The following is a 12,847-nucleotide window of genomic DNA, read 5'->3' as shown; positions in this document are numbered from 1 at the left end:
TATCCCTTTCACTAGGGATAGGAGCGTATATCCCCACTTCCTCCAACAAGGGGAGGAAGTGGATGCCAGCTGAGAACAAACCATACTTTATGTTGCCTCTTGCAAACAGGAAACAAGGTTTCTTGCTTGCTGGTACGAAAGAGATACGCTTGCCTCTCTCTAGTACTCGGCCCAGAGGTCTGACATTGATCCTGCTGCACACCCGATCAATCGGACAGAGGGCTTGGATCCCTCCCTCGCTCTTTACGACCAGGGAGGCATCCAGGGATGGACGAACACCAGTCTGTTCATCAAAAGACCTCAGATTCCTCCCACCAAGAAGTGAGTCTTCTATGTTTAAAGGACCAATGGTTTGTATTACGTATCGGAACAAATACAATTTGTCGAAAATTGCATTTTTCCTAACTATACAAACCTGAGGTCCTTTACATATAGTCCCCTCCTCATGCCACCCCTCACTCTGCGTATTTTGCATGGGCAAAAGCAAAAGTGATTTGTTTACCTCCCAGTCGCGCAGCGCGCGACTGTCGGACAGCAGTTAACTATACCGTTCTCCCTTGTTCGAAGCTTACGTACCGTTCCAGCTGCGCTAGCTACTTCCTATGTTAAAGGGACCTCAGGTTTGTATAGTTAGGAAAAATGCAATTTTCGACAAATTGTCATATTACCCCTCGCGACATGATTCTTTAACAGTTGAATTGTCCGGGGGGTAGGCGCATAAACCGTATTAACTCTACGGTTTGTGACCGAGACGAATTGTATCTTAATTGAACTGCAACTCGGGGTTTGCCTGCAACCTCCCAGCAGTTTTATCAGTTTCGATTTTAGATACTTGGTATTGTCATGACAACACCAATCAGCTTTTGTATTACCGAAATCCCGTTTCGTTTAAATATAATTGCTCGAGCGTATTCTTTATGCTCGATGGTTCTAGCCGAACGCATTCCCTCGTGGAATAAATGGATTACTGGCCAACTCAGGATGACGAGTCCACCGAGAGCTACTGCGTATTGAACTGCCTGCAGCAGCCTGATAGCAGCTCAGTATCACTAGGTCTCCGAGATGCACGGTCGTTACGTCTCTCTCTCCCCTGGTTTGACTGACTACCGAACCGTATCTCTGCCCAACAATCATGGACTTAGGTCTCTTGATTAACGGGGATTCTCCGCAATAATGAAGGGACATCTACTGCTGTGACGCTCGATTTTCATCGCCTTTTTCGACATTGCGAGAATTTTTCAAACAGAGATATCTCTTGGGGGACTCTTCATCTTTCTGTTTACCCGCACGGTAACAGAAGTCTGTACTAGTCTCCCGCGCATCGCACAGCGATAATGCGAAATGATTTTTGCAGACATCTGAGTTTGTCTTCAAAAAATATCTCTTATTCGTAGGTGTGGGCACTTGTCATTGTTCGCCCCGATTAACAGTGTTCCGATACTAATACAAACCCCTCGTCCTTTAACAATAGGAAGGTAACTAGCGCAGCTGGGACGGTCGTAAAGCTTTCGAACAAGGGGAGAACGGTATGTTAACTTCTTTTGTCCGATGTCGTGCGTGCGCCCCGCGCGCCCGAGAGGTGAAGAATCACTTTGCTTTCGGGACCGCTTGGGTGTGAAGACGTGTTCGTCATCGCTTTTCTGCCCGCTTCATCGTCGTATGCTTTGTTTTATATTGTGTTTTCTACTAAACCGGTTTTGTTTAGAACTTGAAAATGAAAACTGTAAGTACACTGTTTTCATTTTCATTACTTAATTATGAACCAACATGGAGCTATCGCCGTAGATGCTCCGATTTCCTCTCTTTTCATGAATTGAAACCCTTGAATTATGTCTCGGTGCCGACGCTCGCGCCGAGTCATGTATTTGGGCGAAAGTGTGTAATTTGAAAATGTAAGTAAACTTTTTTCATTATATTTTTGCCCTGTGCATTCGTTACGAGAGTGTGATTGCGCTCGGCACGAGCCTTTTATTTTGTATGATAAAAAATTGCAATGCAAAAGTGGATTCCGCAATGCAGTATTCTTTTCAATTTTCATTATTTATTTGCATAAAATTTAATTTTTGGATCAATTTTCCGCTCTTACCCGGAATTGATCCTTACGATTATTTTCTGTGAAAGTGAAATCGCAAGTGCAGTATTCTGTTCATTTTCCATATATATTTTATGATAGCATCATATTATTTGGATCAAGTTTTCCGTTCTCACGGGAATTGATCTTTTCCCCTTTAAGTTCTATGAAGTGAATTGCAAGGGGCAGTATCTGTTTCATTTTCATATTACTTTTCACTGCTGTGCGGGGGTAGGGGAAGCGAAGGTCTGCCAGGAAGTCGTCGGAAAGCTCTCGCGCGACTCCCTTGGTATCCGATCTTCGTCTTCCTTCCTGCCCCCCGCTCAGCTTCTTCGTTGTATTTTGTATTTGGGGTCTTCCTTGCGTTCGGGGTGGGGCATGTCTCCCCCCGTGCGTGAGGGAACCCTCTTACTAATGTCTGTGCTACCGCAGGTGCTACATCCGTGGGAGACGACCTTGGACAGGTATGGGCCACTGCGGCTGCAGGGCGTGCCTAGCATCCCACGATCTGCTGCAGCGTCTAGCGAGGTCTGGGGTCGGTGACCTTGGAGCGGTCTCCACTACAACCTCCACGGCCGCTTATGCTACTTCCCCCCGCTGGTCTACACTCCCCATGCTGTGTCGGTGACGCCGTCTGCCGCTTCTAGGGCCGGTCGCCGCCGTACCGAGGAGGGGTATGCCGCCGCCGCCTGTGTTTGCTTCGTGTTGCCTGCCCCAGACTTCCGCTGTTCCAGCAGCTCACCCCTGGACCGGCCGCCAGTACCCAGGTTCCCGCTGGCTGCCGATGATTCTACGAGGCGATGGCTGGGCCTGCCGTACCTGTCGCTGATGTGGTTCCCGCTACTGGCTTGGCTGTCCCATACTGTGTTTACCGCTGCCGCTGTTCCTGCCGCTCCTGAGCTGGTTGCTGTTCCTGTCGCTCCTGGTTCCTGCGCCTGTCCATGCTGGTCCTGCCCATGGTGTGTCTTCCCCAGTCCCAGGTCCTTCCGGACAGGTGCAGTCGGGCCGTGTTGCTTCGGCAATAGGCCCGACTCGGGCCTGGATGGAGGACCTGACGACTGTCCTGCGTGAGCTGACGAAGAAGAGGAAGGTGTCATCTTCGTCTTCGTCTGCTGCTGCCGCCTCTTCCCCTTCGACTTCTAAGGCCCATAAGCCGAAGAAGAAGAAGGCTGCCTCCCCCCTAAGAAGTCTCCTTCGGGAACTTCTAAGGGACCCCGTCCCACCTCGGTGGGACGGGGGGTCCTTCTGCTGGTCCTCCTGCTCCTTCGGGAGCGGGGGCCATCTCCCCTTCCGTAAGGAAGAGATAGACGGGGACCAGAGGAGTATCGGTTAGCTCTGGTACTTCCTCGCCTGGTTGCTAGCGGCGATGCCGCTACGCCAGGTTCCGGCTCGGTCTCTCGTTCGCGAGAGATCCCGAGTGTACGCTCTCCCTCGGGAGACCGTGCAGCCAAAGTTTCGGCGCCAGAGTTCGCTCGGCGCCAAGACCACGGCACGGAGCAGAAGGCTGGCGAGAACCGCTCAGGTGACTCTCGCCAGGCCAGCGGCCGCTCTCGCAGCGACCAGCTGGTAACCGGGTTTTGTTATATTCCCCCTAAGAAGACTCCTTCGGGAACTTCGAAGGGCTCGTCACACTCCGGTGTGACGGGGGGGGTTCTTCTGCTGGTCCTCCTGTTCCTTCGGGAACGGGGCCCGTCTCCCCTTCTGAGAAGAAGAAGAAGACGGGGACCAAGGGTGTGCTGGCTACCGCTGGTACACCCTCGCCTGGTCTTGGCAGCTCTGCTGCTAAGCCAGGTACCGGCTCGGTTTCTCGTCCGCGAGAAGTTCCGAGTGTACGGTCTCCTTCGGGTGACCGTGCAGCCAAAGTTAAGACGCCTGAGTTCGCTCAGCGTCATGACCGAGGCACAGAGCAGAAGACTGTCGAGAGCCGCTCAGGTGACTCTCGCCAGGCCAGCGGCCGCTCTCGTAGCGACCAGCCGGTACCTCGGGTGGACGTGACGGTCTCTGACCGGCCACGGGTTGAGGCTGGGAAGAGGTCCCCCAGGTCCCCTCGACCGACGGTACCAGCCTCGGCTGGTACCAGCGGTTTGACGTGCCGCGAGGACGCTCACCGGTTCTCACGGCGAAAGCGAGCTTCTGCAGGTCACCTGACCGCCGCTCCCACAGGGACCGGGCGGATACGGTGACCAGCAGCAGCTCGTCTGACGCACGGGACCGGGGTCGACGTGCTCAGTCGAGCCGCTCGCCACAGGTGAGCGGCACGGCCAGGCCTGCAGATCGATCCCCACCGCGGGTTGGTGATCGGCTGCAGCCCCCCACGTACGCTGGTCTTGCCAGCGAGCGGGGGGGGAGCGTCAGGTCTGTCTCTCCACTACCTTCAACTTCCTCGGGCTACACCGGGAAGAGTGAGGTAGCTAGGAGTGATCATGAGAGGTGCGCCGCTCACGATCCCGTCACGACGCGCACGTGCCACGTATGGTCTTAGGACCAACCAGGACGTGCGCGCAAGTGATTGGAGGCGACCGTCAGGGGGGGGGTGGGAGGGGGTAGCGTCAGTTATGTCTCTCCGATACCTTCAACTTCCTCGGCATACGCCAGGAAGAGCGAGGTATATAGGGAGTGATCGTGAGAGATGCGCCGCTCACGATCCCGTCACGACGCCGCACGTGCCAGGTATGGTCTTAGGACCAGCCAGGACGTACGCGCAAGTGATTGGAGGCAACCGTCAGGGATCTGTTGCTGATCCTTCTTCTGAAGGAGGAGGGTCTTGGGAGCTGCTCTTGTTGGAGGGACTGGACGGTCCTACTCCTCAAGACGCTGTAACTTCCGAGATTCAGAGTAACTTTGCCCAGGTTATTGCACTGATTCGTCAGCACAACGACCTGGGGAAGGATCGCCGCTCCCACCAGCAGAGCCCATGTCTCTGCTCGAGTCGTTTTGGGGCCCGAGAGGGAACCCAAACCGACGGTGTTTGCCACGATCGGAGCTTGCCGATTTCTGTCTTGAACCAGAGTCTCTCGTCTCCGGACAAGAAGGCTCTCTCAGTTCTGGCCGGTCGATCAAGCTACTTCCACCTCCTCTACTGCGACAGTGGCGTTTCTACGTGTCTTCGGACACCGTATTTAATACTCCTTCGGTCCTCCTGAGAGGTTTCGACCTCGACGAGGACTGGAATGAGTCGGAGGACGGTATCGGCTCTCTCCTGTCAGGTGTCGATCAGCCCCACCCAGACGACGTTCACAGTGGCGGCAGACCCTTACCTACAGTGAGAGTTCGTAACCCTCCTCGGGGAAAACGTTTTCTCCTGACGATACGTTTTCCCAGACACTGAGAGGCGGCGATGGCTGCTCCTACTCTTCTCCAACTGCTAGTTCCACTGGGAAGGCGAGCGAGTATCCAATTCCTCCCCCATTCCCTCTCTCCTTACGGCTACGAGGGAAAGGGGAGGGATCCTACAGAGATTTCTCTGTAGGATCCCACGTTGGGGACTGCGCTACCGGGGGGACCTTCGGGTCCTACCTGACGTAAGCCCCGGTCGTTGAGGAGGGACCCTGCCCCATTCTCGATTTCTACGGGAATCGAGAGGACCACCAGCCGATATCGTTTGACGAATTCGGTGGGGGTTTCGCAGACTGCTTAGAATTCTACGGAATTTCTAGCGCATTCAGTGTTAGAGTTTCTTACGATCTCCAAACACTTAGGTGAGACCACGGCCCAAAGTGAGCGAGACGTGAATCCCCGATATGTTACACGATAATCGGGAACCTCGCCTATGCTCAAATTCCTGGAATTTCTAGCATTAGGAAGAAGACTGCTGCTGAAAGAAGACTATCTCACAGTAGGCGGACCAACCTGGAATAGAGAAGAACGGACGGGAATATCCAGTTGGCTTGAACTATCGTCTTAGTATTCTGTTCACCATTGAAGCTGTTTCCTTCGAGGAAGACTTCTTCACTCTCTTTGATAGAGACCGAAGGTGGTCGATCTCCAATCCTTATTTTGTTTTCTTGAGGAAAGAATTTAGGATGGAGATCGTTGTTCAGAATCCTACAAATATACTACGTATATTAACCTCGCGACATGATTCTGCTAAGCAGTTGAATGGTCCGAGGGGTAGGCGCATATCCTGGTTATTCTACGGATTGCGACTTAGACGAAAAGTATTCTATTTGAACTGCAACTCTGGGTTGCCTGCAACCTCCCAGGAGTTTCCAGTTTCAATTTTATATACTTATGGTGTTGTCACAACAACACCATTTAAGCTTTTATATTTACCGAAATTCGTTTCGCATAAATATAATTGCTCGAGCAATATACTTTTTATGCTCGGTGGTCTAGCCTAGCCGAACGCATTCCTTCGTGGAAAGGATTACTTGGCAACTCAGGATGACGAGTCAGCGACAGCTACTGCGTATTGAATTGCCCGAGGCATTTCAGTACCAGCTGCCGCTTTGAGATGGACGTTTGGTTATGTCTCTCACCTGCTTTGATTGAATACCAACCGTATCTCTGCCCAACAATCACGGACTTAAGTCTGATTAACGGGGATTCTCGCATACATGAATGACCATCTACTGCTGTGACGCTAGTATTCATCGTCTTCGGTATTGCGAGAATTTTAAACAGAGATATCTATTCGACTCTCATCTTTCTGTTTACCGCACGGTAACAGAATTCTGTAATAGTCTCTTGCTGCATCGTATCTCGATAATGCGAATGACTTTTGCGGAATCTGAGTTTGTCCTCAAAATATCTGTATTCGGAGGTGTGCAATTGTTCATTTGTTCACCCCGGATTAGCAGATGTATTGAAAGACATCGCCTACTCCCACACCTGCCAGCTCTACTTCCAAACGTTCAGCCCATGAGAAGCAGTTCTTCAGGCGGCTCTCCCCGTGTTTCATTACTGAAGAACGCCCGCTTTCACTGCACACCGGACAGCATGAAATGGCGGTTTAGCGTTTTCAGTCATTTGTAAGCACAGGTTAGAATCTTGAGATTCCTTCTCTCGATTCAGCTGGAAGACGTAGGTTGCATTCATTGCCTACCTTCGTCTTCAACGTCACATAGTGTTGTTTCTCCTTAGCTGAGATTCAACGTCTATGAGATTTTCTTGCCATCAAGGGACCTCGGTCTTTTGAAGGCAATTGACTTTCGCCTTTTGAGCTTATGCATTAAGAGAATCATCGCCACGCCGTCCGGCATCGGTGACTAACAAATATTTTATTTGTTTGGTCTCTCAGCATAACTCTTTAAAGGGCGAAGGTCACGTGACTTACCCGGATGCTTGGACAACTTGCCTCTACTGATTCCAAACCAGTCAGTCGGCAGCTGTCAGAGCGCCCGAGTCAGTTACGAACTATGCTGTGGACGCCTCTTCATCATTCTCTCGCGTTCCGCAAGAACTTCTCCGTGGCGCAGGTATGAAGGCAGGCGCCTGGTCCAACCGGACCGCATGCACCCCCTTCTACCTTCGGATATTGCCCACAGTTCCTTGGATCTTTTTCCTTGGGAACCGTGGTGGTTGCTCAACACGTTGTGTAGTTAACCCACCACCCTCGCAGGCTGAAACAGCATCAGTCCTGTGTGACCGTAAGAATGGATGAGGAATGAGAGTGTGACTGGCTCCTCTTCCCATCTTTTTCTTCCCTCTACCTCTGGGTAGAGGGACACGGTCGTCACCCGCTGCTGGGTAAGGACGAGATGCAGGTGAGCTACTCAATAGAGCACCATCCTATCCCTTTCAGTAGGGATAGGAGTAAATATCCACCACTTCCTCCAACAAGGGGGAGGAAGTGGATGCCAATTTGAGACAAACCCATCATTTTATGATTGTCTCTTGCAAACAGGAACAAGTTCTTGCTTGCTGGTACGAAGAGATACGCTTGCCTCTCTCTTAGTACTTGGCCCAGAGGTCTGACCATTGATCCTGCGGTGCACACCCCGATCAATCGGACAGAGGTTTTGGATCCCTCCCTGCTCTTACGACCAGGGAGGCACTCCAGGGTTGGACGAACACCAGTCTGTTCACCAAAAAGACTCAGATTCCTCCCACCAAGAAGTGAGTCTTCCTATTGTTAAAGGACCGAGGGTTTGTATTACGTATCGGAACAAATGACAATTTGTCGAAAATTGCATTTTTCCTAACTATACAAACCTGAGGTCCTTTACATATAGTCCCACCTCATGCCACCCCTCACTCTGCAACTTTTTGCATGGGCCTAAAGCAAAAGTGATTCTTACACCGCGCGCAGCACGATCGGACAAGCAGTTAACTACCGTTCTCTCCCCTTGTTCGAAGCTTACGACCGTCCCAGCTGCCGCTAGTTACCTTCCTATTGTTAAAGGACCTCAGGTTTGTATAGTTAGGAAAAATGCAATTTTCGACAAATTGTCATATGTGTCAGAGGACATCGCCTACTCTCCGACATGACAGCTCTACTTCCAAATGTTCAGCCCATGAGAAGCAGTTCTTCAGGCAGTATTTCCCTGTGTCTTCATTACTGAAAAGCGCTTCGCTTTTATTGCAACTACGATCCTCACCGGACAGCAATGAATAGTGGTTAGCGTTCTCAGTCTTTGTAACACAGGTTCAGAATCTTGAGAATCCTTCTCTCGGTTCAGCTGTGAAGACGTAGGTTGCATTTTCTGTACACCTTCGTCTTTAACGACACATATGTTGTTTCTCCTTAGCTGAGAATCAACTATACTATGAGATATCTTGCCATCAGGGACCTCGGTCTCTAGAAGGCAATTGACTTTCGCCTGTTGGGCACATGCCTTAAGAGAATCATCACCTCGCCTTCTGGCATCGGTGACGAACAAATTATTTGTTTAGTCTCTCGGCATAACCCAAAAAAAAAAAAAAAAAAAATTTTAAGGCGAAGGTCACGTGACTTGCTCGGGTGTGCTTGGACAACTTGCCTCCTACCGAACGCAGTCAGTCGGCAGCTGTCAGAGCGCCCAAGTCAGTTACGAACTTCGCTGTGGACTTAGTTCGGTTGTTTCCATAACAGTCTTTTCTTCGTCCTAACGGCTTGTCACAATACCTATACCATCGACACCCACCATTGAGTGTCGGTGTCCTATCCACTACCGAGAAGAAGAACTTCACTGCATGGGGATAGGAGAATGTGAGACACTTCGCTGCAGACGGATAGACCAGTATAGGTACAGGACATCACCGAAGTCGAGAAGAGGGATAGGTCATACGACCATTCCCTTCTTTTCCTCTGAGGTAATTGCATGACTTTTCCTGCGAAGTCAAGCATCCAGGGGATGGGGATTCGTGATGCTCGATGTCGTACCGACTTCGTAGCGAAGACTCAGAACCCTTCGGTTTCCTGACGATCGGTTAGAGTCCTTCACAATCCCCTCCCTAATGGACTTCACAGCCTTCAATGCAAAGGAGATGCTGCTTGTCCTGTGGTCGCGCTTTCTGAAGAAACTCGACATCCCAGGCTGAGTGTTGAGGGACACTTCGTCAGCACCAAGATGACCTAGAATTACACTCCCTCGAGTTACACAAGAACTTCTCCGTGGCGCAGGTACTGAAGGCAGGGGTCTGTACAACCAAACCACTGGCACCTCCTTCTACCTTTTGGATATTGCCCAAAGGGTCCTTGGATCGTTTTCCTTGGGACCCGTGGTGGCTGCTCAACACGTTGTGTAGCTAACCCAAACCCTAGCAGGCTGAACAGCATCGAGTCCTGGTGTGACTGTAAGAATAGATAAGTGAATGAGAGAGTGACTGGCTTCTCTTCCTATCTCTCCCCCTCTACCTGTGGGTAGAGGGATACGGTCATCACCTTGCTGGATAAGGACGAGATGCAGGTGAGCTACTCGACAGAGCCCCATCCTATCCCTTTCACTAGGGATGGGAGCGAATATCCACCACTTCCTCCTACAAGGGGGGGGAAGTGGATGCCAACAAGAGACAAACCATAACTTTATGTTGCCTCTTGCAAATAGGAACTTGTTCTGTTTTGCTGGTACGAAGAGATACGCTTGCCTCTCTCTTAGTACTTGGTCCAGAGGTCCTGACCATTGATCCTGCGGTGCACACCCCGATCAATCGGACAGAGGCTTGAATCCCTCCCTCGCTCTTACGACCAGGAGGCATTCCAAGGTTGGGCGAACACCAGTCTGTTCACAAAAGACTCAGATTCCTCCCACCAAGAAGTGAGTCTTCCTATTGTAAAAGGACCGAAGGTTTGTATGCCGTGTCGGAACAAATGACAATTTGTCCAAAATTGCATTTTTTCCTAACTATACAAAACCTGAGGTCCTTTTACACATAGTCCACCTCATCCGCCACCCCTCACTCTGCAGTTTTTGCTTGGGCCAAAAGCAAAGTGATTTGTTTACCTCCCAGCTCGCGCGAGCGCGCGCCTGTCGGACAAGCAGAACTACCGAACCCAACCCCTTGTTCGAAAGCTTACGACCTATCCAGCTGCCGCTAGTACCTTCCTATTGTAAAAGGACCTCAGGTTTGTATAGTTAGGAAAAATGCAATTTTGGACAAATTGTCATGTTATGTTAGGTATTGAATGGTCCAAATTGTTGTATTTCATTGTTTATTGGTCAATTTAGCTTAATATAAAATTTACTGTGGTGTTTTTGTAGGCCCTGGAACGAATTTAGGCAATTTACTTGTAAAAACGTAGTTCAAGATACGAAAAAAATCAGGTTACGAAGGAAGGCCGCTTTGGAATGGATTCATTTTTATCCATGAGGCAACTACTATGATTTATTTGAAGTGACTGTCGTTTTATAGGGCTTTTAGACCTAGGTACAGGGGTCCTTCATATCGATTGTGTTTCATTCTGGCTGAATCAGAGCAGTTTTCTCTGCAAGGCTGCTCTTTGCTGCTGCATATGTATGAGAGCCTTGCTCCCTGAATGGAATCCAATTTCTGGTGGTAGTAAAATCCAGAAAGGATTCTGTATCAGACAAGAATGTTTTGGGTTTCATGCAAGAAACCTTTAGCCCGAATGGCTGCTCAAATGCTGAGCAGATTTTTGTCCAGCTGCACTACCCACCATCCTTTTCTTAATGTGGGAATCAGCTAACTTTAACAGTAGGTAAGATTCTTCTCAAATAATATAAATTTTCATAATAAAATTTATTTCTGGGCTCGACCTGTGTTGGCCAGTGAAATGTCCCTATAGCACTCATTTCTAGGTATAAATAAATGCTAAATATACTAGAGAAAAAAGCCATATGGAATGCCAGAGTTACTACCTCCAGCTCGCTCACCCTCATAGGGCGTCGGTATAGCACAGGGGCGAGTGGAAACCACCATCACAGATGCTTTGCCAATTAGATGTCTCCTCTCTCAAAATCCCCCTCTAGAGAGGCGTCGTTACGTCTACCTTCCGCTCGCTACTACTACCTCTGCCAAGAACCCTCATTCCTGAATTAGCACTCTTCGTGTCTACACGCACCGTTTTCGCTGTTTCCAGGAAGTGTTTTTGCGAAGCATCATGTCTTCCCTTCATCAAGAAGCTTCTTCATCTAAGTTGAGTATTCCATTTATTGTTTTTTGAGCGCGATGGGGCACCGATGCATCCAATATTTTGCCCTTATTTTAAGACTTGTTCATGGAAGCCGGTCATGACGCTCTTCCGAGTCAGCCATTTTGGATGCATGGTTGGCCGCGTGTGCGGTTATATCAGAATTTTATTTCGCTGTGTAATTTTGTTCACCGTTTAGCACTTCACTGTATAGGCTACTGTTTTCGTATATTTTACCGTCTCGCTCCTGACGAATACTGAGAGCCTTGTTTATTACGGTTTGATCCTTACGTTATTAGCCTATTATAGGGCCTTTTTCGTTATCATCAGTCACTCAGGAGCGAGTTGGTTCCCTTACGTGCGTACGGTGATATGCTTCATACTACGTTATGTGCGAGTATTGTGGTTTAGGCGTTTAGTTTTAAGAGGTGAAGATTCCTATTTTATTCGCGGTGCTCGTGCATGTATGTTTCTAGTTTAGTTTTTTATTATAATCTTGTATTGCTATATTTGATGAGGTTGGGAGTTCTTCACGATGACCTACCCTAGCCTATCCGACCAGACCTAGGCTAGGTTTTGGAGGGTGGGCTAGGTGGGTTGAGTATATCCCACCACCCTTAGTGGCTCCTAGTACCGCCAACCCGACCAGGCAGATATGTTTGCTTGGAGGGTGGCCCAGGACTAGAGAGTTCCTCTCTTGTTACGTATGTAGGGGCTAGGCCTATCTTACCTGACCAGATCGTAGATTCGATTTTGGAGGGTTTGAGTTAGGTTCTAGGTGTCCTCTTCGTGACGTCTATATAGGAGCCATCTTAGCCTACCTGACCAGATCTGTACCGATTTTCGGAGGGTTAGGCTGGGATCTTAGTTGGGTGCGGTTTTTCTCCCGCCTTTTTTCATCAGTACTTCCAATAATTCCTCAATCAATTATTTTATGAATTAATTTTGTTGAGTATAGCCTTGGGGCCATTGCCTCGTTTAGGGTGTCCCAGTTGGCCCTACCTGTCTTCTGCCCCCCTTTAGTAGCAGGCTAGTTAATGGCTTCTCGAGAAGTGGTATTCACTGATCGGTGCTGTGGCCAGGCGATCACGACTCTTCCACTCTCCTCCAGACACACACACACACACACACAAACCCCCGTCCCGGACTCGTTCCGGCGCTGCTTTGTTAGCTCGCTGCCCAAGTAATCCTACCGATGAACAATAGCTAGAGCGTAGAGCACTGTCCTGGGGATTAGTCGGAGGAGATTGGGGGATTAGTAGATT

The 12,847-nt window shown here is 49.7% G+C and overlaps 1 protein-coding gene and 1 pseudogene across 1 annotated transcript in view; one reads left to right on the top strand and one right to left on the bottom strand.

The window, feature by feature from the left end:
• LOC135202176 (TBC1 domain family member 20-like) overlaps positions 1-12,847 on the bottom strand; it is a 170,241-nt gene that overhangs the window by 71,977 nt on the left and 85,417 nt on the right. The gene's annotated exons all lie outside the window — the stretch shown is intronic.
• LOC135201946 (TBC1 domain family member 20-like) overlaps positions 1-12,847 on the top strand; it is a 57,632-nt pseudogene that overhangs the window by 16,746 nt on the left and 28,039 nt on the right.

Source organism: Macrobrachium nipponense, chromosome 30 (genome assembly GCF_015104395.2).
Source record: "Macrobrachium nipponense isolate FS-2020 chromosome 30, ASM1510439v2, whole genome shotgun sequence".
Lineage (NCBI taxonomy): Eukaryota > Metazoa > Arthropoda > Malacostraca > Decapoda > Palaemonidae > Macrobrachium > Macrobrachium nipponense.
The sequence above is the reverse complement of the archived record's forward strand: the minus strand, read 5'-3'. Positions and strand labels throughout refer to the sequence as shown.